Raw genomic sequence first — 25,833 nt, 5'->3', positions numbered from 1 at the left:
TCATCACTATCCCCCCATCATCTTCATAACCATCACCGTCGTTATTTTTTATATGATTCTTTGGTAATGTCCCATCATGTACACAATTCTGCTCACTTCCCAGTCCCTCCATAAGCACCCCTCACCCCTGGAACATGCTCCCCAAAGAACCCTCCAAATTAATTAACAAAACAAGCAAAACCACCTCGCTCTTCCATCTTTCCAACACCTCTTCGTTCATCCTAGTGGCATCAGGAGCCGTTGTGCAGTATACCCTTTTGTTCAACAGCCCCACCTGCGAAATGTCCATTGCAATGAGTCATTGGTCCGGCTCACGGCCTCTGGCATACCATCATCACTGGGCCCTCAGCAGACGCCTCTCCCATCTCCTGTCATTGCCCCAGTCATAGAGACCCTGCAGTCACTGCTCTCCAGGGCCAATCCCTTCATGAACTCCAGCGGGTCACAGAAGGGATAGATATCAGAGTGGACCAACCCAAGGCCCAGGATGTGGGTCTGAGTGATAGCTCAGCTGCTTGGTACAGGCCACTAGGACCACCCCTCCCCATCAGGCGAGGGCCAGAGCCATCTCTCCTAAGCCCATGCCATGCGGCCAGCTCTCCCACACCCTTGGCATCACGGTCATTATTGTCACTGCTGTCTTCAGCACCACTACCGTCAGTCACTTCCGTCCTCACGATCATCATCACCAGCACCTTCATCATATGTCCTTAAGCACTGAAGATTTCTCTCTCTGTCTCTCTCTCTCTGTCTCTCTCTGTCTCTCTCTGTCTCTCTCTCTCTCTCTCTCTCTCTCTCTCTTTCTCTCCCTCTCTCTCGGAAAGGGGGTGATAAGCACTCCTTACCAGGCTCCAGGCTCCCTGGGTGTGGTGTGTGGTACCTCAGGATGTTCCCATCCCTCTTCATTATGAAATCAAGAGAGCAGAGCGCCACTGACTCCAACAGATACGTTGTGGTTCTGTGTGAAGAAGCCCGATGGGGCTGGGAGGCGTTTCGGATGCACACTGAACAGCCACTGCTTTATGGGAAGATGGACACAATTCTCATCTAACCGCCTAGAAACTGAAACTGAAATCCTCATTTGTTTTATCTTGCATATACCCATTGTATGCCTAAAATAGCACCTTGGAGATGCGTTTCTTGATTCCTAGGGCTTTCTGTGTTAAGTTGTCGTTCCCTATGAAAAAGTAAGCATACCTGACAGAGAGCTTTGCATCCCAACTAACATCTCCAGGGAGATTTACTTTTGAGAATAGGATACAAGATAAGAAAACAAGGTATGGGTGGTGGTGGCACAAACCTTAATCCCAGCACTTGGGAGGCAGAGGCAGGCGGATCTCTGAGTTTGAGGCCAGCCTGGTCTACTGAGCGAGTTCCAGGACAGCCAGAGAAACCCTGCCTCAAAAAAGAAAGGAAAGGAAAGATGGGAGAAGGAAGGAAGGAGGAAGGGAGGGGGGGAGAGAATGTGTGTGTGTGTGTGTGAGAGAGAGAGAGAGAGAGAGAGAGAGAGAGAGAGAGAGAGAGAGACAGAGACAGAGACAGAGACAGAGACAGAGAGACAGAGACAGAGACAGAGAGAAAAGTTGGGGAATATAGTTCCATGGTAGAGTGCTCTGTGCTCTCTTGGTATTCTTGAGTCCCTAGGTGTAGCAACAATAAAAAAAAATCCAACAGAGAGAGGGGAGAGGTAACCAGCTGTGTAGAGTGGGGAGCACAGGGGCTTAAAACACAAGGTAGGAGGATGAGGGAGTCTCTCCATCGCTTCCCCCCTACTCTGATGAGACTGGCCGTTTTGTAGAGGGGGATTCTTAGCCTCTAAATACCCTTTCCCTTCTTTTCTCTCCCTTACTCCTGTCTTTCCTCCTTGGCATGAGCATAGCACATGGAAACACACATCTGTTCATGTGCACACAGAGAGAGAGACAGACACGGAGATACTTCTGAATTCTAAAAGCAAGAAGATGAGGGCCCAAACCAAACTGGATAAAAATTGAAAGACAGGAATGTTTTGTGGGGTTTTTTTAATCCTTGTAGTAAACAGGTCATCATTTAGACTTTCCAATGACACACAGTAAGAATTTTTACGTGTAGTTTTTAATTACTAAAAGTTTTTGTGTGCATGCATGTATGTGTGTGTGTAGCTTCGTGCACACATATGGAGGTCAGAGGATGACCTGCAGGAGTTAGTTCTTTCCACTACATGGGACCCAGGACTGAATTCAAGTTGGCGGGTTTGGCAGCAAGCACGTTTATCCAGGGAGCCCTCTCAACAGGCCTGAGGTAACCTTCCGTGAAGGATATTCTTCGTGACGCAGGCTCCCTTTGATGTGAGAACTAGGCGTACCTGTCAGCTATCATAACTTCCATCCAGTGTCACGGTGGAGTCTTAGCAATTCAGCACGTTAAGAAAAGCAATATATGGCCGGGCAGTGGTGGCGCACGCCTTTAATCCCAGCACTCGGGAGGCAGAGGCAGGCGGATCTCTGTGAGTTCGAGGCCTGGCTGGACCGACAGCCTCCAAAACAATACAGAGAAACCCTGTCTCGTAAAACCAAAAAGAAAAAAAAAAAAAGAAGAAGAAGAAAAAGAAAAGAAAAGCAATATACGGAGACAGAAAGGAAGGGAACCCTTGGGCCTGGGTTGATTTTGATTGACATAAAAATAATTATAAAGTACTAACCAGCTTAGTTGGCACGTGGACTTGGAAACAGGAAGGGCAAAGCTGCCGATGGCTTGAAAGTGGTAAAAAGCAGAGATCTCCGTGTGTGATCTGAGGCCATGCCACAGGGATCTGAGGGGCAAAGTCAAGCATTGTGAGTGGCTGCAAACACGCCAGCATGTACTGGAATGCTCACGGTGAGGCTGTGTGAGCACAGCCACACCCCTGCAATGAGGCTGGTCTCACACAGATGAATCTCTGTAGTGAAGCTGTTCTCACACAGCCACACCTCTGTAAAGAGGCTGGTCTCACACAGATGAATCTCTGTAGTGAAGCTGTTCTCACACAGCCACACCTCTGTAAAGAGGCTGGTCTCACACAGATGAATCTCTGTAGTGAGGTTAGTCTCACACAGCCGCACCCCTGTAATGAGGCTGCTCTCACACAGAGGAATCCCTGTAGTGAAGCTGGTCTCACACAGCCGCACCCCTGCAATGAAGCTGGTCTCACACAGCCTTGTGTTATCCTTGTAATGAAGCATTTCCATATGGTTCCTTCCTAATGTGCAAATAAATGAGAACAAGACATCGAATAAGATTAGCACAGCTAGGGCTGAAATGCTGCTCTAGATCATCCTTTTGGAATACAGCAGCCTTCCTAGGTGGGGAAGTAGAGAGATAAGGAGAGAAACTAAACCCTACAGAGCACCTGTGCCCCAGACCGAAGGGACCACACCTCCAGGACACAGGTCAGCTGCCCTTATCCAGATTGTAGTGGGGGGGGGGTCATCAGAACTCAGCCAACCTGGGTAATAGGGGTGTGTTCCTTTAAGAAGGGCTGCTCCCTGCTCCAGAGGTTGTCCCCCCTACCCCCAGGAGACTACTTGATCTGAAACCCAGCCTTCAATGCTGGTTACAGCCGATCTCAGAGTACAGTGCCTAAGAATCAACCGGCAGCAGGGAATGCTCCCATAACCCATCCTCCTCTTTACCATATGCTCTACGAAAGTGCTCCAGCTAGCCTCCGTCCTTGCAGCCTGAACTCTAAAGGCAGAGACAGCATCCAATGGACAGTTAACAATTTCACCCCAAAGTGAACCCTGAGAGCCTGGCAAAGCTGCAGGCTTTGGAGTAATTAACTGTAAATGTGAGAGCTTCTCTGCTTCTCCCTACCCGTCTCTTCATCTGATCGGCTAAATTAGGAATGCATTCCCTTTTCTTGGCTTTATGTAAGTAAAACAACTAAGTGTTGTAATGGTGGCACAGTGAAAGCCCCTTTTTAAGGAAGATGGGAGGAGAAACTGCGCTCAAAGCAGCAGTACATATATCCACCACCGGATGGCGGGCTTCCTGCTTTATTCCCCGACTTGTTCAAATCAATTAATGGAGAAATGATTACCAACCACTTTTCTAGCCTTCCAAAGTACCCAGACACACTCTCTTGTTTCTCTTCAGATCGTAAAGATTGTTCACCTTTACCAAAGTTTCAGACTCGTTTAAACCCTCAGTGGGGTGTTTCCGTTCTGGCTTTTGTTTTTATTCTGCCAAACCCCACGTTTTCAGTAGGCAGTGCCCAAAGTCAGCAAACTCACGTTTACAAGTACTCCCAGGTAGTTCCATTTTCTGCTACTTCACCCTGCTTCTGAAAAAAATCAATAAGCGAATTGCCCCACACCACCTGACAGAAAGGATCTGTGTGTGCACGGTTTCTGAAAAATGCAGTACGGTGTTCCGATGTCTGCGAGTCTGCCTCATCACAAGTCGGAGGGACGGGAGGGTCCTATAGAGGAGCCGTCTGTACACCCACTGCTGTCTTGGCGGCCTGTGTGAGGTCGGTTAGTCCTTAGCTGGATAGCATCTTGAAGTCTGAGGTTCTTTGTTGAGCTTCTGTTCAACACCCCTCTCCCACAAACACATAATTAAATTTTAAAAAATGTTTTGGAGCACCAAGTTGGTTGAAGAAAATTACAGGCTTTGTAAAAAAGCTGGGTGTCTTTAGCTAGGAACCTGCTTCCTGGGGCCATCTCAGCTATCTTACTCATGGGAGGATCTATAATAAAACATCATCATGGGCAGAGAGGGTTGAGTTCATACCATTATCTAAATCTCTGAGTGAAAAATACAATAAAAAATACCTAGCAGAGAGGCTGGGAGATGGTGGGGGGGGTGCTTGATGTTTAAGCATGAGGATGTAACTCGAACCACAAAGTGTGTGTGTGTGTGTGTGTGTGTGTGTGTGTGTGTGTACTCACAGATACAGGACAAGATCTACCCAGTTGCAGAGTCCCCTCTTAAGCAGTCACACCCACAGACAAGAAGTCACGCCCTAAGGCTGGTACCCCAAGGCTATTGGTGGAATGAGTTCCCATGACATGAGGATCCGAGTTCAGATCCAGCATCAATGTAAACAGCCTGGCATGCCTATAATCCAGACCATAGTGAGAAGGACAGAAGGATGTCTGAGGCTCTAGCCAATCTGTGAACTCCAGGTTCAGTGAGAGACTGTGTCTCAAAATCTATGGTGGAAAGCAATAGAGGAAGACCCCGGATGTCAACCTCTGGCCTATACACACACACACACACACACACACACACACACACCAAGACAAAGACCACCTCAGAATACTCTCTTCCTTTTCCAGCCATATTTCTATCTATACAAGAACAGATTGTCTTCATATACAATCAAAACACATATCACAAGAGATTGATATGAAAATATATAAAAGAGGCCTTAAAAATGTAAAACAATATCAAAATTGGTATGTGTCTCTTTTGTGAAAAATACAGTTATTATTCAAATAAATGTGTAAATGATGAGTTTTGCATTTGTATATAATTTCTATATAGTTGAATTATTTGAAAATATCTTAATAAAGCTTTGAATTTTCACTTAAAATGTCTAGTACTATAAGGCAAGTATCAAAATGCTTTACTTAAACAAAGGGTCCTAGGCTCTCATTCATTTTTCTAGGCTGCAAAGAGGTCTTAAACTAAAAGGTTTAAGAATTATTTTTAATCAATCCCTTGCTTAACTCTTGTTACTTATCATTCATTCTTCAAGTAAAATTATATATTCATGAATATTAATTCAACATTATCTAGTATGGCCAAGTTAAAAGACACTGCTGGATATCTCAGATCAGGGGAAGATTTGATTATAAATCTTTTTGGGTCTGAGGAGATGGTTCAATCAGTAAAGAACTTGGTGTACAAGCTCCAGGACCTGAATTCAGATCCACAATTGGGTGCTGCCAAGCAGTGGTGGCACGCGCCTTTAATTCTAGCATCCAGGAGGCAGAGGCAGGCAGACCTCTGAGTTTGAAACCAGCATGGTCTACAGAGTGAGTTCCAGGATAGCTGGGGCTGTTTTAGAGACAGAAAAACCCTGTCTCTAAAAACAAACAAAAACAACAACAACAAAAAAGTTGGGTGCAATAGTGCATGCTTATAACCCCAGCACCAGGATGGATCCTGGGGGCTCACTGGCCATCCAGATGGCTAATTGATGAACTCCAGGTTCACTGACAAAACAGACCCATAAAAATAAATATTATCCCACTGGAATTATATATGTTATTATTGTACTGTCTCAAAAACAAAATAAGGTGAAGAGCCACTGAGGAAAACACCGGACATTGACCTATGACCTCCACAAGCATGTAAGAACACTTTCTTGCATACACACACACACACACACACACACATGACCATATGGCAAAATGTTAAATGGAAAACCCCAAACCCACACCACCATTAGATCTCGAAAAATGCAATGGAAACTTAATATGTGTAAAACATAAGCAGCAGACGAGCCGTTACGTTCCGTCCGGGTGCTGAGATCAGTTTCCTTTCACTTGAACTAGTGGCCATTGCCATTTATCTATGTGTTCTTTCAAACAGCATTTTTAAGCCTGAGCGCCCCGGGTCATTTGCAGTAAGGAAAAGAGCTCATTGTCCCTTTCCATTTAACAAGCCAAAAGGCTTCCCGCTTTGAAAAGCTGGCTTCCTCTAGCAGACCTCAACAAAGGTGGCTGTCTCCGCAGCTCTGGGAACAACCTCTGACAAATGGCGTATCTGTACCAGCAGGCAGCTCTCCTGGTGGCAGACACAGTCACTGAAGAGAACTAGTTCCTCAGGGAAAGTCCCGAGGCCTTCAGCCTGTCCATCCCCAGACAAGGGAGCTTTTTGAATGGGCAAAACTAGGTCTCCCCATCAGCAGAAGATCTTCCCACCCTCCCTCCTCTGGCCCTGACACACATGCACACAGCAGGTTCATGCTTGCGTGTGGCTGTGCTCATGAACTCCTTCACAATGCTTCAGAGGATTTGAAGGGTAAACACTGCAGAAAGATCCACTCCCAAACATCCAAACATTGTCTCTTCCCTTCATTAGCTAGGTCCGTGTGTACGTAAAAAAAAAAAAAAAAAAAAAAAAAAAGCAGGCATTATGCTAATTCCACCTCTTAACTCCAAAGGACCAATGGCTTATTATATTACAGACTCCTGGGATGGTCATCAGGGATGAAAGAATAAAAAGAGTATGGTTTTATTCAGCCTATGGCAGTTGGGAAGGGGGAAGGGGGGAGAAGGAGACTGTGTTCTGTAGAGGGACAGTGGGAGAGTAGACGAGCCTCATTTTGGAGCAGTGTGCTGTGTGTGCTGAGCTGGGCCACTCCTTTGCAATCTCCCTACCTGATACTGAGGCAGTGGATGCGAATGCTTCAACGTGGCCAATACGAGGTCATCCGAACACTCCTCTGTAGCTGGATGCAAGGGTGCGTACTGAGAGTGAGGGCTCGGGGCGACTCCGGGGAGGGGCCTCCTGGAGACTATCCAGAGGGTTCTAGACAGAATGGGATGGTGTAGCAGCAGAGGCTGCCTTGCCATAAGACCTTTGTGTGTACAGGGGCGTACATACGTGTGTATGGGTCTGCAGATGTGTGTGCACAGGCCAGGGGTCGATGTTGGACATCGTCCTCATCACTCTCCACCTTACTTTAATTTCTTTTACTTTATGTTTTCTGTGTGTTCAGACATTTTGCCTGCGTGTTTGTCTATGCACCACATTCATTCCTGATGCCCACAGATGCCAAGAGAGAGTGTCAGATCCCCTGGAACTGAAGTCACAGATGATTGTGAGCTTCCTGCGGGTGCTGGGAATCAAACCCAGGTCCTCTGGAAGAGCAGCCTGTGCTCTTAACCGCTGACCCATCTCTCCAGACCCTCTATTTTACTTTCTGAGACTTGGTCTCTCACTGAACCTGGCTAGACTGGCTGGCTAGCAAGCCCAGTGATTCTCTGGACGCTGCTTCCCTGGCACTGATGTCGCAGACGCAGGCTCCCAACTGGCCTTCATGGGTCTTCTTCCTTGCAGGGCAAGCGCGATACCTTTTACCGACCGATCATGCCGAATCCCCAGTCCCGCCACGTGACCTGTGACTGCTAAAACTTGTCAAGTTCGGAAATCTCCAGTCCTATTCCCTCCCTTCCTTTCTGCAGTGGCAAGAGAGTGGGGGTGTGGCTGAAAGAAAAGTACTCCCATCCCTTTATTCCCCTCTCCCTCCGGACACACGAGTAAAATACAGTAAATAGGCTCTGCTCCAACCTTCTGGAAAACTGCCCTCCCTCACCCTCTGCCAGAGGATTCCTGCCAAATCCTTGGGGTTCCTAAAGGACGTCTTTTGAAAAGAGGAAAAAAAATATAAGATAGTGACTAGCTATAGTTGCAAAGAAAAGTTATAATTTTCCTTGGCAGCCAAAATTGCCTCCTTCCTGGCATCATTTTTGATAAAGATGAACCTCCCGGCCCCTTTGCCCTTGGCCTCTTTAACCCAGCCAGCCAGATGCAAGGATGTGTTCCATTCACGTGACACAGGGTTAGGGCTGAAGAAAAGATGAGCTGTTCTGCAAATCTTTCCGCCCCTTTAAAGAGGCTCTGCTAACCATATGTGCCTCCGTGGTGATTAAAGCAACGGGGGGGGGGAGCAGGGGCTACAAGCTGGGAAGCTTGGACCCTTTTTCCATCTGGAATCCCGAGGCTGTCGGTGGCAGGGCCAATTGGAACCACATTGTTTTTGGAGACAAAGCTTCCCTTGAAGCTGACCGTGCCAATAAGAATATGAGGCTTGGCTGCACCCGGGCCAAGAGATAGGAGACGGAGATGGGCTGGGAAATGCCACGGCACGTGGCCCTGACTTCGGGGAACTGAGCCCTGATTGTAACTCCGGAAAGGGCTTCCTTGATTTGGTGAAAGCAGAGACTTTTGAACTTTGCCTTCAAGCAGGGACATTGGAAAAACAGTTCACAGCCAGCCAGTCGCAAGCTCCTGCAGATGTCTTTCAGCTGCCAGCGAACCTGCTGCCCCAGCACCAGAGCGATGCTGGGACTCAAGTTACCTCAAAAAAATTTGTTAACGCTGAGTGTCCCTGTCGACACAACAAATGAGCATCCTCTACGATGCACTTAGCCAAATTCCAAAGTCTAATTAGGGACAGGGAGCAACGATTTCATATAGATCCCTGTTTGCTTACAACTCCCGGCATCCAATTAGAGAGGAGAGCAGACTTCCTGAGCCCAAGCGGTGAAAGCCCTCTGTCACAGCCTGCTTCCTAAGTCCGTCCTTCCAGGAAAGCCCTCTGTGTTACCTCACATAGCCGAAGAGGAGCGGCTTCTTGGCTGCAAAGCCAGTCAGTCTTCCAACCAGAGATCAATGAACAAGAGGCAGGCCCCGGACGAGCTTATGCCCCAATCTGATTCTTAGTCTTCTATAAAATGATGCTGTTGGGTGTGACTTGGTGGCGTCCAAACTTGTTTAAACAGTGGAAACTTTTGGTTTTTCCCAAAGAGGAAAGCTTTACAAGGGGACTCTATTTCTAAATAAATCATGTCACAGGGAAGAAATGTAGTAAGTGCCCATCAGTTGGACAGCTGAAAGCGTACGGCTTAGCTCTCTGTCTTAAATCCCATGTAGATTATTAGCCCCCGTGTGCTGAATCGATGCCTTCAGGTATTAAGTGCTTGGGAAATGTGGTGTAGGGAGACTCCTGTTTCACTTGAAAACAACATTACTGAAGCACACAAGTCGGTTGTGATGCTAGGGGCACCCTGGGAACTTTCGTTGCCTTTGAGCTGTTTTGCACAAAGTAGATTACTCAGAGCAGCACAGGGCTTTTTTTTTCCTTCCTTTTCTTTTTTTTGGGGGGGAGGGGTAGGCATACACATCAATTCTGTCCTGTGAAGGTTCAACTACCTTCCTTTTCCATCTCCCAAGAGAAAAGATCATCTTCTACAGTGTTCTAGACTTACACTGGTTCAACTTATGTGGGGTTTGTTTGGCTGGTTGGTTTGCTTGGTTTGGGTTTTCGAGACAGGATTTTTCTGTATAACAGCCGTGGCTGTCCTGGAACTAGATCAGGCTGGCTTCAAACTCACAGATATCCTCCTGCCTCTGCCTCACGGGTGCTGAGATTAAAGGTGTGCACCTCCACTGCCCAGTTCAATTTATGGTTTTTATGGGGGGGGCTGGTTGTTTTTTTCTTCTTCTTCTTTTTTACATAGGGTAGCCCAGGCTACCTAAGCCCAACCCAGGTATCCTCAAACTCATTATGTACACAAGGATAACCTCAAAATTCTGATTCTCCCACCTCCCAAGTGCTAGCATTACAGGTGCATATCACCACACCTGGCTTTTGGGCCGCTGGGGAAGGAAATTCTGGCTTTGTGCACGTCAGCTGGGGCAGGAACTCAGGACAAACTCTCCACGAGCTGAACTACACTCCCAGCTCCTAAACTTCAGATTTTCAATTTTACCAGTGGTGTGGAAGCCACACACAAGCTCGCTAGAAACCACACTTTGAATTTTGAATTGTGGTCTTTTCCCAGGCTTGCATTATGCGGTAAGGAGATCTCCCATGATGCTAGGCGACGACAGCAAGCTGCAGCCTCCTGGTCAGCTACAAGACCTTGTGAGAAAACACTGACCCTGCCTTATGCTGTGCTGCCCATGCGATTTGGACAGTGTGCTTCCTACTTAGTTTTTAGTGTCAACTTGACACAACCTAGAGTCACCTGATGCCTTCCTTGCTTCTCCGTCGTTGGGAAGACACACCGCGGCCAAGGCAGCTTACAGGAGAAAGGGCCTCTTAGGCTTCCAGTGCCGGAGGGTGAGTCCATGACCTTCTTGGTGGGGAGCATGGCAGCAAGCAGGCAGGCCTGGCACTGGAGAACTAGCTATGAGCTTACATCCTTATCTGCAGAGTAGGAAGCAGAGAGAGAGGGAAACCCACCTCCTCCAGCGAGGCCACACCTCTAACCCTTCCCAAACAGCTCCACCAGCTGGGGACCAAGTGTTCCAATGTATGAGCTGAGTGTGTGTGGGGGGAGGGCGTTCTTATTCAAACCACCACACCTGGATGAGGGAACCTCAGCAGAAGAACTGCTTCCATCAGATTGGCCTGTGGGCATGTGTGTGGGTCATTTCCATTAACGCTGATTGATGTAGAAATGCCCTCTATGGGCAGTAGGTACCAAACCTAGGTAGGTGGGCCTAGGATGTATAAACAGTTAAGTAAGAGTGAGTCAGACAGACAGACAGTACGTAGCCTTCCTTCATGTAGCCTTTCTTCTCCAGGTTCCTGCCTTGCATTCCTGCCCCAACTTTCTTCCATTAATAGACTGTGACCCGAAGATGTAAGCTGAAATTAACCCTCTCTTCCCCTAAGTTGCCTTTGACCGTAGTGTTTGGAAAACAAGCTAGAACATAGTGATTTGTGATTTTTGCATCCGGTCATGTCTACAAAGTGTGCATCTCTATGTCCTATGTCCACACAGCCAAAATTCTATCTTTATTTTCAGTACCAATGTTCAATAAGCTGCAGGGGTGTCCAATTGTTTGTTATAAAGCACACTTCGTGTTGATGTCTGTGCCACTCCATGGGCTGACTGGAATGTCTCAGCAGGTTCAAGGCAGCCTGGGCTCACAGGTAAGGTATCATGAATTTGTTTTCAATGCACAATAGATGCATCAAGATATAACCCCATTGCAAGTCAAAGGTGTTCTCTATTTGGAAATTAATTTCATGTGGCTGCACTCTGATGACTCACTTGAGCTGTGTGTAACATCTTAGCAGTTTTTCATTCACAATAACAAATTAAGTTCCTTAACATGTTCAGTTTGTGTCTGCTCAGATGTCATGGTTTCATCTTCCTCCAAAAATTACCTGCCTTTGGAAATGTGTTGATAAACAGTGTTTGGTTATGCTTCTCTTCAGGTTCTCATTTGGACTCTGACTGTGTTCACCCACAACTGACTTTTTAGAGCTATGGAGGGGTCTGGAGAGAGGGCCCAGCAAGTAAGCCATGCACTGCTCTTGCAGAGGATGCAAGTTCAGGCCAGCACCCACACTAGGCAGCTCACTATTGCCTGTGACTCCGACCCAGGAGGTTTACTGCCTTTTTCTGCCTACACTCAGATGCTCACACCCTCACACAGACGCACGCATACAAGGAATTAAAAATGGAAATAAGTCTTAAAAATAAAAAGAAGAAAAGAACCTCAACACAGCTTCATCAGGGTGTCCTGGGGAAGTGATGGGGCTAACAGGACGGTAGCTAGAGCCCCCTAAGGTAAAAACACAAGGGAGGAGTAGTGACTCCAGCTCATGGGGAAGGATCTGAGACTCGTGGTAGGAGCTAGGGGTTGAAATAGAGGAGCCACCAGTAGGGCAGCCCATGGGAGAGCACAGGAATGGGTGTTCTGGCCTCTTCTCTTTCCTGACATCTTGGGCCAAGCCCAGGTAAACCAAAGATGCTCACAAGGAGTGATGTATCCAGCTGTGTCAGCCTCTGAGGACCAGGACAGGTGACATCTCTGTCTTTCAGACAGACAGCAAGGGTGGTTCAGCTAAGACTCAAACCCTTCCCAACTCTCATGTGCCCTTATTCTACTGTCTCCGTGAAAACAGCTACTGTGATTCCAGAAGGTGATTGTCCTGGAAGACAAGAATTATTCATCCCAGGAAGATGACACACCATCTCTTCAACCGAGAGCATCCAAAAACAGTTTGGGATTCCTTGATGTCCTCAGCTGGAAATCCTCAAGCAGCCAAGCAGCCGCTGTTATGATAAAAGCCCGTGGTGAACCTTGACGGATTCCATGGTTGACTGGGGCTGGGGACAAACACGCCAGGCAGACAGAGCTTAGTGAGAAGTTTTATTAGAAAGGAGAGGGAGGGGGAAGGAAAGAGAAAAGAGGTAAAGAGACACAGAGACAGAAGAGAAGAGGGAGACAGGAAAAGTCCTGTCTGCCCCAGAGGAACACATGAGGATGCAATCGTATGTAGAGCCTGAAACACACCCCCGCCCCCCTACACACACACACACACACACACACACACACACACACACACACACACACACAGCACACACACACTGGGGTGCTTCATCCCTGCTGAAGTTCAGTGAAGGAACAGCACAAATATTCTATTTTTTCTATGCAGACGCAAAATCCAGAGTGTCGGGCTGGAGAGGGTCCCAGAAGTGATCTCATCTCTCCTTCCTCAGGGGATTAGGTCATTGGAGGGAGGTCAGCCAGTGGCTGGGGCTGAAGCTCATCTAAGCCAGGGCCCTGCTTTTCTCTTCCCCATCCAGCTTGCTTATTCTCTAACAGTCTTTGCTGAACACCGGCACTGGGCCACTTGACAAGTGCTCAGGACTGAGGTCACTTCTTTTTAGTACTTTCCCTCTTTGTGCTTTCTGTCCCTTGTAAGCACAAGCTGTGCTGCATGTTCCGTCCTCTAGCCTGCAAGGGCTCCCAGCTTCCAAGCACCGAGGTCCACGCACATGTGAAAAGCAGAGACGCAGGAGAGAAAAGCCAAATAATCTGGGAAAGATCTAGACCCCAAAATCCAGGTGGGAATTGGAAGAGAGAGTATAGAAACAACAACATCAAAAGCATGGGGCCCAAGAGGGGCTGTATCCTGCTTGGGGGCAAAGTTCAGGGATGCCCACAGCAGACCCTTGTGTGTTTGTGACCCTCCAGGGGCTCAAAGGGCTTTGACATGAGATAAGCAGTGGCCTCCATAACTACCCAGGACTTTAGGGACAAGATCAAAGGACAGCTCAGGTGCAGCCAATGACCAGTAAGCAACAACCCAGAACCATGAGGGCCTTAGTACCACTCAGACAGTGAAACTCTAAACAACCCTCGGGGAGCTAGTCCAGCAGATACCCGAGCTGCAGAGGTAGATGACTCCTCAAAATTGGATCCAGAGAGCTGGGTGTTGGTGGCGCATGCCTTTAATACCAGCACTTGGGAGGCAGAGGCAGGCGGATTTCTGTGAGTTCGAGGCCAGCCTGGTCTACAGAGTGAGTTCCAGGACAGCCTCCAAAACAATACAGAGAAACCCTGTCTCGAAAAACAAAACAAAACAAAAAAATTGGATCCAGAGGACGGGATTCCTCCCTCCTCTGCTGGCCAGGGCTGGGAACTACTATGAGAGAAATGGGGACACCCAGCTCTCCAACGAATTCCGGTCTGGAGAGAAAAAAAAAAAGAGTAGTTTTCTGTTTGGCCCTTAACAAAAGGTTATCCTGAACAAAGGCTGAAGGAGGCAGAGAAGCTAAAAAGTGCCGGAACTTTCTTCCCCCGTGAACAAGCTGTTTTCTGAGCGGCTCCCAGTGGCTTTTCTGCTGGTGACGGGGACATCTTCCACGTGAGCGCTTTTGTCTCCTGTTTACAGAGAAGACAGAGCTGAGAGTGCCCTGCTTGCATCTGTTGTTTTTGGAGTGCCTTCAGCCCAAACTGGTTCCAATTGCCAAAGCAGTGGATTGGAAGAGGCCGTGTTCTGACCCCCTTGTCCAGGAGCAGGTGGTGGGAAAGGCAGCAGGGTAGGCTGAGTCTGCCCTGGGAAGTGGGGAGAAGCACACACACCCCCTCACTCCCTCTCCCAAATTGTTGACAGGACCCAGACATGACCTGTGTGACCTTGTAGCTGTTTCGATCTGATCTCCCGTTTGCTGCCATCTTCCCTGCTGCAGGCTTCAAAGTGCCCCCTTCAAAATTCATGTTGAGATTCCCTTGCCAATGCCATTTTATTGAAAGGTGGAGCTGTAGGAGATGATCAAGTGATGGGGGCTCCTGGTCCACGAACGCACTTACTGAGTTATAAGAGCTTCACACGGTATTGGCTTCTCTTGGTTTTTTCCCTCTACCACATGAGTATGGAGCAAGAAGTCCTTCATGAGAAACAAGAAATTCCATGTCTTGTTCTTGGGCTTCCCAGCCTCCCGAACTGCAAGAATTACCTTCTGTTCTTCATCTATTACCCAGTCTTGGGCATTTAGCTACAGTAGCGTTAATGGAATTAGACATGCCTCAAATGTTCAATAGTGGGGATTGAATTTACATGATGTGTAAAGAACAAATATTATGAACACAGCTAGGGTAATCTTGATCTACATGCAATGACAAGAATTTTCTAGATCACAATAACAAGGTGTCAATAGTGTTATTTAAGCCCTCCTTTTGCAGAAAAGCATCTCTGTGTCTAGTTTATATGTAAAATTATCAGAGTGATTACCATTTCCCACAGATATTGTACCTGGTTTTAATTTTCCCCATATTTTTCTGTACTGTTTGCATTTATTGCAATGAATACATTTTAAAAATTTTTAAGTGATAGAAATATAGATAGGTTATTAAAGAAAAAGAAGGGCAGTCTCAAGAATGGGAATGAGCTGGAGATCTGGGACAGACCTGAGACTCAAAATAATAAATAAATAAATGAAATTGATAGTGTGTTATCAAAAGAAATACAAGTCCCCCACCAAAAAAAGCCTTCAAGGTAGCTCAGAGTGGGGGGCTGAGGGTTGGAGCCTGGTGTTATGGGTACTTGTGTACAGACCAGGGACACTTGTGTACAGACCAGGGGCACTTGTGACTTGTATACAGGCCGGGGGCACTTGTGTGCAGGTCCAGCAACCTGAGTCCCACAAGGTAGCAAGGTAGCAGGACAGAGCCAAGCCGTGAAAGCAGTCCACGGACCCTCTCTGCCATGCCACACACATGCCTGCACAACAAACAAATTAGTTCCGTTAAGACTGGGCAGTCCTTTCCAGCTCCAGTCTATCAGTTGGGTCTACCTTGCCCAGAAAGGTATAACTATTTCCTTTTTTCTGTTTCGTCTCTTCGTCTCAGATTCTGGCCAGAGCCCAAGTGTGATATTTTCTGGTACTTTGGGCTGCCCCCGTTCTCTACAGCTCCCCTCCCACCATGTGGCTGCTTGTCCATCATCACGTGACTGACCCCCATGCTGGCCTCACTCAAGTTCAATTTCTTCTCTTCTCCATTGTACTCTGGGAAGCTACTGATAGTGACAGCCTGCCTTCCCTGGGGGTTCTTTCCTTTAAACTATAATTAAATTGTCCTCTTTGCATATATTTGGGAAATGCCAGCAATTGGTAAAACCAGACGTGCACTATGTACTGTACAGTGACCAGCTTTTTAAAATTTACCAGTATTTATTGAGCGCCAGTTATACGCAAAACAATATGGTGTACAAGAATAGAGCTGCAGACTATCTGTACTGACAGATCTGTCATTTCACGTCCTCTGACTTTACTCCTGAGCTTGGCCACTAGGTGCCAGCAAAATAGGTAGTGTGAAAAATGGTTTCTATCAAAGATAGATAGCACAACAAAGGCCATATTTTTCCGAACCCCCTTTCCCTTTATGCCAATTAGTCAGTTGCATCATATCGTGAAGTCAAGCTCGAACCAATGGGATGAGATGCAGTCAATACCAGCATCAGGGATGGAAGACACAGAGGCTATTTTGGCCGAGCATGCTGCTCGATAGCCCAGTTTGCACTCGGGCACAGCCTGGTTTGAGAAAAGAAATCACCTGGCCGGTTTACTTAGCTTTGTTAGTGTTTATTTGTGGGACACCAAAATCATCCTTTTCAAGCAGTAGCATTCCGACATTCTTTGGGCTACAATCTGCATTAAAGCAATTGTCATCACATTCAGCACTGGAGAATTAGGCAAGGTGGCTGACACTCATTCCAACAGTCAAGATCCAAGATCCAAGCAGCAGGGATCAGCCCACGGTCGTGTGGTTTTCTCTAGTTCCGTGCTGCAGAACAACATCTGTTGGGTCCTTACCCTAGGGATCATTTCTCCTTCCTGCTTGTATTCATTGACTTTTGTGCAACAATCTGGGTGCTGGACTCCATCTCTTCCCCATGATGCATAAGGACAGTGCATTGTGTTTGCTTATTGAGAGTTCTATTGAAAGCTGGTACATCGCCTGATGGTGGTGACACACACCTTTAATCCCAGCACTTGGGAGGCAGAGGCAGGTGGATCTCTGAGTTTGAGGCCAGCCTGGGTTACAGATTGAGTTCCAGGACAGCCAGAGTTATTACACAGAGAAACCCTGTCTTGAAAAAACAAAAACAAAAATAAAGTTAGTACATCAACTTTTTCTTGCCTTTTTCTTCCCATCCCCAAACAGGACCAATTCGTTTCTCTTTTTCTGCTTCAGCTCTTGGTAGCTACCTTCAGAATCCCAACTTCTTTCTTTATTCATTGAGCCAAAAAGTGTTGAAGGCCTAGGATATATCAGGCAGTGTGGTAGGTACCAAGGAGAAAATAGTCCTTAACTTCAGGGATCCCACAGTCTCCTGGAAATGTCTTTATTCAAAGAATCACATGATCAAATTGAAGTCTTCTAGGTGCTTTGTAGCCTCTGAAGTAATTCCAGAAACACTGAAAGATCCTGTGTACCTCTTTCTCACCCTCCTCCACAGATGACACCCTCTCTACAACCACAGCACAAAAATTAAATTTGTTCTTCATACATTATCCAGCCTTGGGTATTTTGCCATATAACAGCTTGAATTAATTATATAGACATCAAATGTTCACAAAGTTGGAACTACAGCCCATATGTATTTCATGGGTAAAGGATTTTCCTGGGTACAGCTATCCAGTAAACTACAGTTCTTATTGACAGTGAGACATCTGTAAGTACCATTTAGTGTGCTGGCTAGTAATTACAACAATCTTAGGAATTCTGTAGAGACAGAAGTTGAGTCTCAGAATAGTCAACTTGCAGTAGCAGAGGGAGGCTTGAAAATCCAGGCATCCCAGCAGTAAGTATGTGTGCCCCAACACTGTTCTGCCTTGCTCCTTAGCATCAGCCAAGCCAGTGGGAACATACTACTTTGCCCTGTCCTGCAGATCTTAACTTCGATAGCTCTGTGAAAAAGGCTGGCAGCCATTAGAAGTTGTAGCACCCGAGGACTCCATCTCACTCAGACATTCAGATCCAAGCTCCAAGTTTGTTTCCATGGCAAAGGCTTCCCAGAGGAAATGACTATTTCAATCAATGTCAGCGGGCTAACAAAGGCTGAGTTTGCCAATATTTCCCTGCTGGGGGAAAGAACATGAGTTGAAATATTGTGACTCTGGAAAGGAAGTTTCTTTGTGAAAAACCACTGCAAGAAACGCAGGTGCCGTTAAAACAAACCCAAAACAAAGGCTTGAGAAAACACAGGGTTTCCCCTAAAAAAAAATCAGGCATTGTTTCCCACTGTTTCCTTCCCACAGAAGGAGTTAAGAGCATGCCACCTGGCTGCAGAGACTATTTTGAGTCAAAATAGTGACACCAAACAAGGAGGCGCCCCAGAACTTCTTTCTGTTTCTTGAAGCAGGAGGTGACATCTCCACATGATGGAGGCCCCCACTGTGCCCTTGCAGTGCATTTCCGTCAGCAGTGGAAGTTCACAGTGGCGATGCAGGCCTGCAGTCCCACCACGCAGGAGGATCAGGAGTTCTAGGTCATCCTAGCTACGTAGCAAGCTGGAAGCCAGCTTGTACTACAGCAGACCTTGCAAAAGAGAAAGAAATGGGGTGGTGGAATGCAATGGGGTGCTAGCATGGAGGGAGCTCTGTGCAGGCTGTGTCATGTTAACTCTCACCTCGCCTGAGCCACCCCATATAATTTGTTTCCACAGGACTTGGCTACTCTCTGTCCAGTTCCATATGCAAATGTTCAACTCTAACTGAATTTGGGGGTCTTTTTTTTTCTCATGAAGGCTCCGGGGTCATGTAAAAGTTGCATGAAATAAGTCTGCATGCTTTTCTCTGTGCGTATGTTTTACATCCATTTAATTGTCTGGCTCAGTGTAATTGGAGGCTTCTTGTCTGTCCCGCCAGCTCCCAAAACCGCTTATTAAATAACCACTCTGAAGCTTAATGTTAATTACAATTGATTGGCCAATGGCTCAGGCATATTACTAACTCTCACAATTAAATTACCCCATTTCTGTTAGTTTATATTTTACCATGAGCCTCGTAACTTGTCACCTCACATTTTACTTCCCCCTTGCTACATGGCGTCTCTCTGACTCCACCTTCTTTTTTTTCCCCCTAACTCTGGATTTCCCACCTAGCTATATTCTGCCTGGCCATTGGCCAAAACAGCTTTAATCATCAACCAATAAAAGCAACCCATTCTCAGCATACAGAGGCCCATCCCATATCAGCTCAGGGCAGGAGAAATGCCTGCTGAAGAAGTCTGAAGCTCTGAGTCTAATTCTCGGAATCCACAGAAAAAGCCAAGGATGGTGGCCTGCTTGTAATCCCAGTGCTGGGGAGACAGAGACGGGAGGACCCCTGGAACTTGCTGGCTATCCAGTCTTGCCTTCTTAGTGAGCCGTAGGTCAATGAAAGATCATGTCTAAAAATAGAAAAAAAAAGGTGAATGGTTTCCCCTGACTCTTACCCTTGACGGTGGGAACGTTCCTCTCCTGGTGAAGGGAGGGTCTTTTCCACACAAGGATTTCCTCCCCTTTGAGTGAGGAAGTAGTACCATGTTCAGAGGCCTTTCTCAAGCCTGCTGTTTTTCAAGCACCTTTATCTCAAAGCAGCCAGCATGCCAGAGTAGCTTCTTCAGGTGGTGGCATGTACTCAACTCCTTCAGCATCAAATTTCAACATTTACCCTAAGGAGACAGCGCTGGACAAAGCACTGATTTTACTAATTCGGTGTCCAGGTGACTGTCATTTATCACAGCAAAAGCCCCAGAATACCAAAAATCAGTTCGTTATGCGTATTGTAGTACGTACACTTATGGAACAGCATGAGGGCATTAAGAATGAATGTGTTGCTTTTATGATGAGAAATAAAACATCAAGGAAAAACATGGTTACAGTGAAACTGTCTGCCACCAAGCCTGGCACCTGAATTTGATCCCAAGGACCCACGCTATGGAAGGAAAGAACAGACACCCACAAGTTGTCCTCTGATCTCATGTGCACACGCACACACACACTCTCGCTCTCTCTCACACACACACAAATAATAAACCTAATTTTAAAATCTAAGTGCATTCAATCATATAGAAAGGCACGGATCCATGGTACAGTTAAAGATCATTAAAAAACTGCAAACACAGTGCCGTCTTTGTAAAAACGACATAAATATGAACATGGTACTAAGGAGTGCTTATACATACTAGGACACTGGAATGGTAAAATCACCAGTCGTTAGAACTGGTCATTAGTACAGAGCCACATTATGACTTTTATGAGCGTCAGGCACTTTTGCCTCTGTGAACCCCTCCCTCCATAAATTAAAGCTGAGAATTTTATTTCATGATGGAAATAAACATTAAGCTGAGGATAATCAGGCTTAGGGGATGTGGTCCTTCCCAGGGATCTGAGCATGTGCGGTGTGCTGCACCTTGTTAGTCATTATCATCGTTCATTTTCTCTGATTTAAGAAAACAACCCATCCTGTGGGCCATAAAACACTGTGCTTCTCTGGTTATTGGACCCGTAGGACCAGAATTCTCTGTTCTAGGAGCACCTAATTTTTATTCCATTTCCCGCCTCTATTTTCATTTCCTAATTTCTCAATACCAGAGATTCTTTTGTGATATTAAAACACTGTTTGAACAAAAAAAAATGGTAAATGTAAATTTATGCAATGTCAGAACACAAAACTGGAAACAAATGCAGCCTCTAGGGCAGTGGTTCTCAACCTGTGGGTCACAACCCCTTTGGGGTCAAATGACCCTTTCACAGGGGTGACCGTCAGAAAACAGAAAGTTACATTATGATTCATAACTAGCAAAATTACAGTTATGAAGTAGCTACAAAAGTAATTTTATGGTTGGGGGTCACCACAATTTATTAAAGGACCACAGGATTCGGAAAGTTGAGAACCACAGCCTTAGGGTAGCATCCTCCAGCCTTCCTTGGCATTTGTGGTTTTGCCCTCAGAGGACTTCCTGCTAGGACCAGCCTAAAAGCAAACCTCTGGTTTTCAGGCAAAGTAGCCAGTAAGAATGGGTCTGTCTGGTTCTTTACATGCATTGATGACACTGTCAATCCACACTGGCCTTATTTCCAGGGGTGGAGACGGGCTGACCTTGTTCTAGTCACATTCTCTCATCCAGTCTGACATGCATTTGGACAAGGCAGACAGGTTTGGGTGACGATGGAGAGGCACTAGCCCAGCCCTTTCCAGAATTTCTGACATGAAAACAAACACATCATAAACTGATGATCTTTGCCAAAGGTAGAGTTAGGTAAGACTTGATGGGTCTGATACCACTGAATCAGTCTCCCAAATGGGTATCATTAATTTATACATTCATTTATATGCTAATATGTTCAGACACGGCTGATCGAGCACTCACCAGGTGCCAGGTATGGTTCCAGGAGCACATCCCACAGACAGTCCCCGATCTCATGATGCTGGAAGGAAAGATACTGAATAAAGGTCCTGGAGCTCAGGAGCAACGGAGGCTCAAAGAGTGTGTGGCAGGGAATCACACCATCCAAGGAGTCAAGAGCCCTGGCTGTTCTGAGCCACAGCCATTGAACTCAATCATGGGAGGTAAATGGGAGTTGGCCAAGGAAGGAAAGGGGAGGGGGAAGGAGCAGGCAGGAGATACAGGAGTGCCCAGGATCTAAGACAGTGAGCAGCATCCTCTACGGCCTCTGCATCAGCTCCTGCCTCCAGGTTCCCACCCTACTTGAGGTCTTGCCCGATACTTTTGCTGATCAACTGTTATATGAAACCGAGAGTGAAATAAACCCTTTCCTTGCCAAGCTGCTTTTGGTCATGGTGTTAATCATAGCAACAGCAATAATAAGCAATAGACAGACCATGACTGTCTTTTTTCATTGGGAGCCATTGCGGTTTGAAATACCAGAGTTATGTTAGCTTTGTATCACTATGACAAAACATCTGAGATAAACAACTTAGAGGAAACATTTCACTTTGGCTTGTGGTCTCAGATGCTTTATTCCGTGATCATTTGGCTCTGTTGCTCCAGGCCGGTGGCAGCGCAGTGCATCTGGTGGACCACATGGCGAGGGGGGCCTGTTCGCCTTCTGGAGACTGGAAAACAAACGGGGGGGGGGGGGCTGAGGCAACAGATTGCCTGCTAGACTTCACCTCCTGAAGGTCACACCGCCTCCCAACAGCACCACAGACTCATGACCAAGCACTCAACCCACATGACTTTTGGGGGACACCCAGATCAAAACGATAACCAAGTGTTCTGTTGTGTGTGGTGTATGTCGTGTGTGATGTGGTCCCCAGTGTCTGGTGTGTGTGGTGTGGGTGTGTGTGGTGTGTGTGGTGTGTGTCGTGTGTGATGTGGTCCCCAGTGTCTGGTGTGTGTGTTGTGGGTGTGTGTGGTGTGTGTGGTGTGTGTCGTGTGTGATGTGGTCCCCAGTGTCTGGTGTGTGTGGTGTGGGTGTGTGTGGTGTGTGTGGTGTGTGTCGTGTGTGATGTGGTCCCCAGTGTCTGGTGTGTGTGTTGTGGGTGTGTGTGGTGTGTGTGGTGTGTGTCGTGTGTGATGTGGTCCCCAGTGTCTGGTGTGTGTGGTGTGGGTGTGTGTGGTGTGTGTGGTGTGTGTCGTGTGTGATGTGGTCCCCAGTGTCTGGTGTGTGTGGTGTGGGTGTGTGTGGTGTGTGTGGTGTGTGTCGTGTGTGATGTGGTCCCCAGTGTCTGGTGTGTGTGGTGTGGGTGTGTGTGGTGTGTGTGGTGTGTGTCGTGTGTGATGTGGTCCCCAGTGTCTGGTGTGTGTGGTGTGGGTGTGTGTGGTGTGTGTGGTGTGTGTCGTGTGTGATGTGGTCCCCAGTGTCTGGTGTGTGTGGTGTGGGTGTGTGTGGTGTGTGTGGTGTGTGTCGTGTGTGATGTGGTCCCCAGTGTCTGGTGTGTGTGGTGTGGGTGTGTGTGGTGTGTGTGGTGTGTGTCGTGTGTGATGTGGTCCCCAGTGTCTGGTGTGTGTGGTGTGGGTGTGTGTGGTGTGTGTGGTGTGTGTCGTGTGTGATGTGGTCCCCAGTGTCTGGTGTGTGTGGTGTGGGTGTGTGTGGTGTGTGTGGTGTGTGTCGTGTGTGATGTGGTCCCCAGTGTCTGGTGTGTGTGGTGTGGGTGTGTGTGGTGTGTGTGGTGTGTGTCGTGTGTGATGTGGTCCCCAGTGTCTGGTGTGTGTGGTGTGGGTGTGTGTGGTGTGTGTGGTGTGTGTCGTGTGTGATGTGGTCCCCAGTGTCTGGTGTGTGTGGTGTGGGTGTGTGTGGTGTGTGTGGTGTGTGTCGTGTGTGATGTGGTCCCCAGTGTCTGGTGTGTGTGGTGTGGGTGTGTGTGGTGTGTGTGGTGTGTGTCGTGTGTGATGTGGTCCCCAGTGTCTGGTGTGTGTGGTGTGGGTGTGTGTGGTGTGTGTGGTGTGTGTCGTGTGTGATGTGGTCCCCAGTGTCTGGTGTGTGTGGTGTGGGTGTGTGTGGTGTGTGTGGTGTGTGTCGTGTGTGATGTGGTCCCCAGTGTCTGGTGTGTGTGGTGTGGGTGTGTGTGGTGTGTGTGGTGTGTGTCGTGTGTGATGTGGTCCCCAGTGTCTGGTGTGTGTGGTGTGGGTGTGTGTGGTGTGTGTGGTGTGTGTCGTGTGTGATGTGGTCCCCAGTGTCTGGTGTGTGTGGTGTGGGTGTGTGTGGTGTGTGTGGTGTGTGTCGTGTGTGATGTGGTCCCCAGTGTCTGGTGTGTGTGTTGTGGGTGTGTGTGGTGTGTGTGGTGTGTGTCGTGTGTGATGTGGTCCCCAGTATGGTGCTTCCACCTGACAGGCAGCCACTAGCCCAATAGATGTCAAGCCTTGGTGACAAGGAAGACACAGGGGTGACACAAACCCCAGAGGCAGGAAAGCCTAGGCTTTGCTAGCTAGAGCCAGTGGGGCTGGACAAAGCCATGGGTGACAACCCATAGAAAGTACCCCCGGAGCACAGCAAGTACCCCTGGAGCACCTGGAATTGTTGGTAACTTTTTGACAGCTCCTCCCTAATTAGCCTTAACTCTAATATCCCCCCCCCCACACACACATGTAATAATTTTGCTGATTCTCTGGAAATTCCTCATCATGCACCCGGGTCATAATCCCTCTGCAGTCCTTCCATAGCCAGAGAGGGCCCAGCTGACTCTTGGTAAATGCAGATGTTCTACTGGCTGCACTACAGAAAACCTCCAGATCTCAACAGAGGAAAAAGGAAGACTTGGGGCTCTCCACTCGAAGTTTCTACTGCCCACAGGGATTCGGTTGGAGTCAGCCTCCGGAACCTGACTAGTGGCTGCAGGTGGAGAAACTCAGCTTTGCCTCAGCCCCAGAGACTTTTGACTCCAGCCTTAGAGGCCTACGGGAGTCAGGACATCTACTGCTGTTCCCACCTACTGACCTGTTCTGCAAGGGGTTGCACTTGCCTCAGAGCCCTCCAAGAGCATAGGGCTGTAACATCTGCAAGAGCACAGCCAGGCAAACCAAAGCCTGATGGGGAGAACCAAGCCAGAGACAGGAGGCAGTGTTTACCAACTGCAACCTTTGGTAGTAGTCCTTGGACCACCAGTGATGACTGACATGAACGCAGATCCTATGATAGATAATGCACACTCCAATCTGGTTTAGATAATGGAACGATGCCATAGATGCTTCTGCAACCTCAGCTTCCTGTACACAAAAATCCTAGGGCCCAAACCCCAGGACTATGCAAACACTTACGGCAGGCAAGGAGAGGAACATTACATCCTCCTGCCACACAGCTTTATGGTATGTGCCTTCCCGCTTCCTCCTCTTCCTCCTCTTCTTCCTTCTCTTCCTCCTTCTGCTAAATTGCCTTATCCTTCTTGTCCTTTTGAATTCTGTAAGTTTTGTAAGTCATCTTATCAATTTCCACAAAATAAAGTCTACCAGAATCCAGGCATAGTGATTCATGCCTTTCTTTAATCCCAGTACTCAGGAAGCCAAGGTAGACAGGTAGACAGGCCAATATGAATTCACAGCCAGCCAAGGCTACATAGTGAAACACACACACACACACACACACAGAGAGAGAGAGAGAGAGAGAGAGAGACAGAGACAGAGACAGAGACAGAGAGAGACAGAGACAGAGAGACAGAGAATGTACCAGCATTTTGATAAGGATTGCCTTGAATGTAAAGATTAACTTGGATATAACTGGTACCTGTGCAGTCTTGAGTCTTTCTGTCCATGAACATGGATTAGCCTTCAACTGATCCAGATTTCAATCTCTTTCAATGATCAACCCATTTTCAAAGAGCTCTTTTATTGAAGAAATATCTGACATTTTAAGATGTTGAGATAGACAAACATTAACAAAAATCTTAATTGAATTGAAAAACCTCGGCATCAAAGCGCCGGGCACTGAACCAAACCCTCTGCCCAAGAACCGGGGCCAGACCACTGGCTGCAAATGCAAGAGGTGATTTATTGAGTACACAGGCGCCTGCGGATGCTACTGCAACTTGGGTGTAGAGCATACCGGGCTTTCAGGGAGTACAATATTTATAGAGTTTCAATGGTTACATAAGTAACAGGCATTTCATTGGCTCATCTTGGGGGCAGGGGTAGTTCCCACAGACTAAGTTTCCTGGTATTACTTTATGAAAGACCCAGGCATACTTTAGCAATTATTATCCTGGTCCCATGACTACAATGGTGATCATAGACACAACTGGGGGCAAGGGTAGTTGCCAAGGACTAGGTGTCCTGGTATTGTCATATGAAAGTTCCCAGCACGCTTCAGCAATTATTATCCGGGTCCCATGACTGCTATAGTGATCACAGACATCCTGTTTTGAGGGTGAGACACCTGGT

At 47.3% G+C, this 25,833-nt stretch overlaps 2 long non-coding RNA genes across 4 annotated transcripts; one reads left to right on the top strand and one right to left on the bottom strand.

Annotated features, from left to right (window-relative positions):
• Nucleotides 1–7,308: 7,308 nt before the first annotated feature.
• LOC110343508 lies at nt 7,309–13,071 on the top strand. Of its 3 annotated transcripts, XR_005876420.1 has the most exons (4): nt 7,309–7,435; nt 10,542–10,822; nt 11,514–11,641; nt 12,623–13,071. It is a non-coding gene; the product is annotated as an uncharacterized LOC110343508 (long non-coding RNA). The 3 variants fall into 3 exon arrangements; XR_002385811.2 differs by lacking the exon at nt 7,309–7,435 and having other exon boundaries at nt 10,186–10,822; XR_002385810.2 differs by lacking the exons at nt 7,309–7,435; nt 10,542–10,822 and adding an exon at nt 11,115–11,195.
• Nucleotides 13,072–17,067: 3,996 nt separating this feature from the next.
• Nucleotides 17,068–25,409, bottom strand: LOC121139289. Its single transcript, XR_005876205.1, has 4 exons — nt 25,181–25,409; nt 24,718–24,857; nt 21,367–22,073; nt 17,068–19,401 (listed from the first exon to the last, which is right to left on the bottom strand). It is a non-coding gene; the product is annotated as an uncharacterized LOC121139289 (long non-coding RNA).
• Between the last annotated feature and the right edge of the window lie 424 nt (nt 25,410–25,833).

This window comes from Mesocricetus auratus, unplaced genomic scaffold, assembly GCF_017639785.1.
Source record: "Mesocricetus auratus isolate SY011 unplaced genomic scaffold, BCM_Maur_2.0 Super-Scaffold_15014, whole genome shotgun sequence".
Taxonomy (NCBI): Eukaryota; Metazoa; Chordata; class Mammalia; order Rodentia; family Cricetidae; genus Mesocricetus; species Mesocricetus auratus.
The sequence above is the reverse complement of the archived record's forward strand: the minus strand, read 5'-3'. Positions and strand labels throughout refer to the sequence as shown.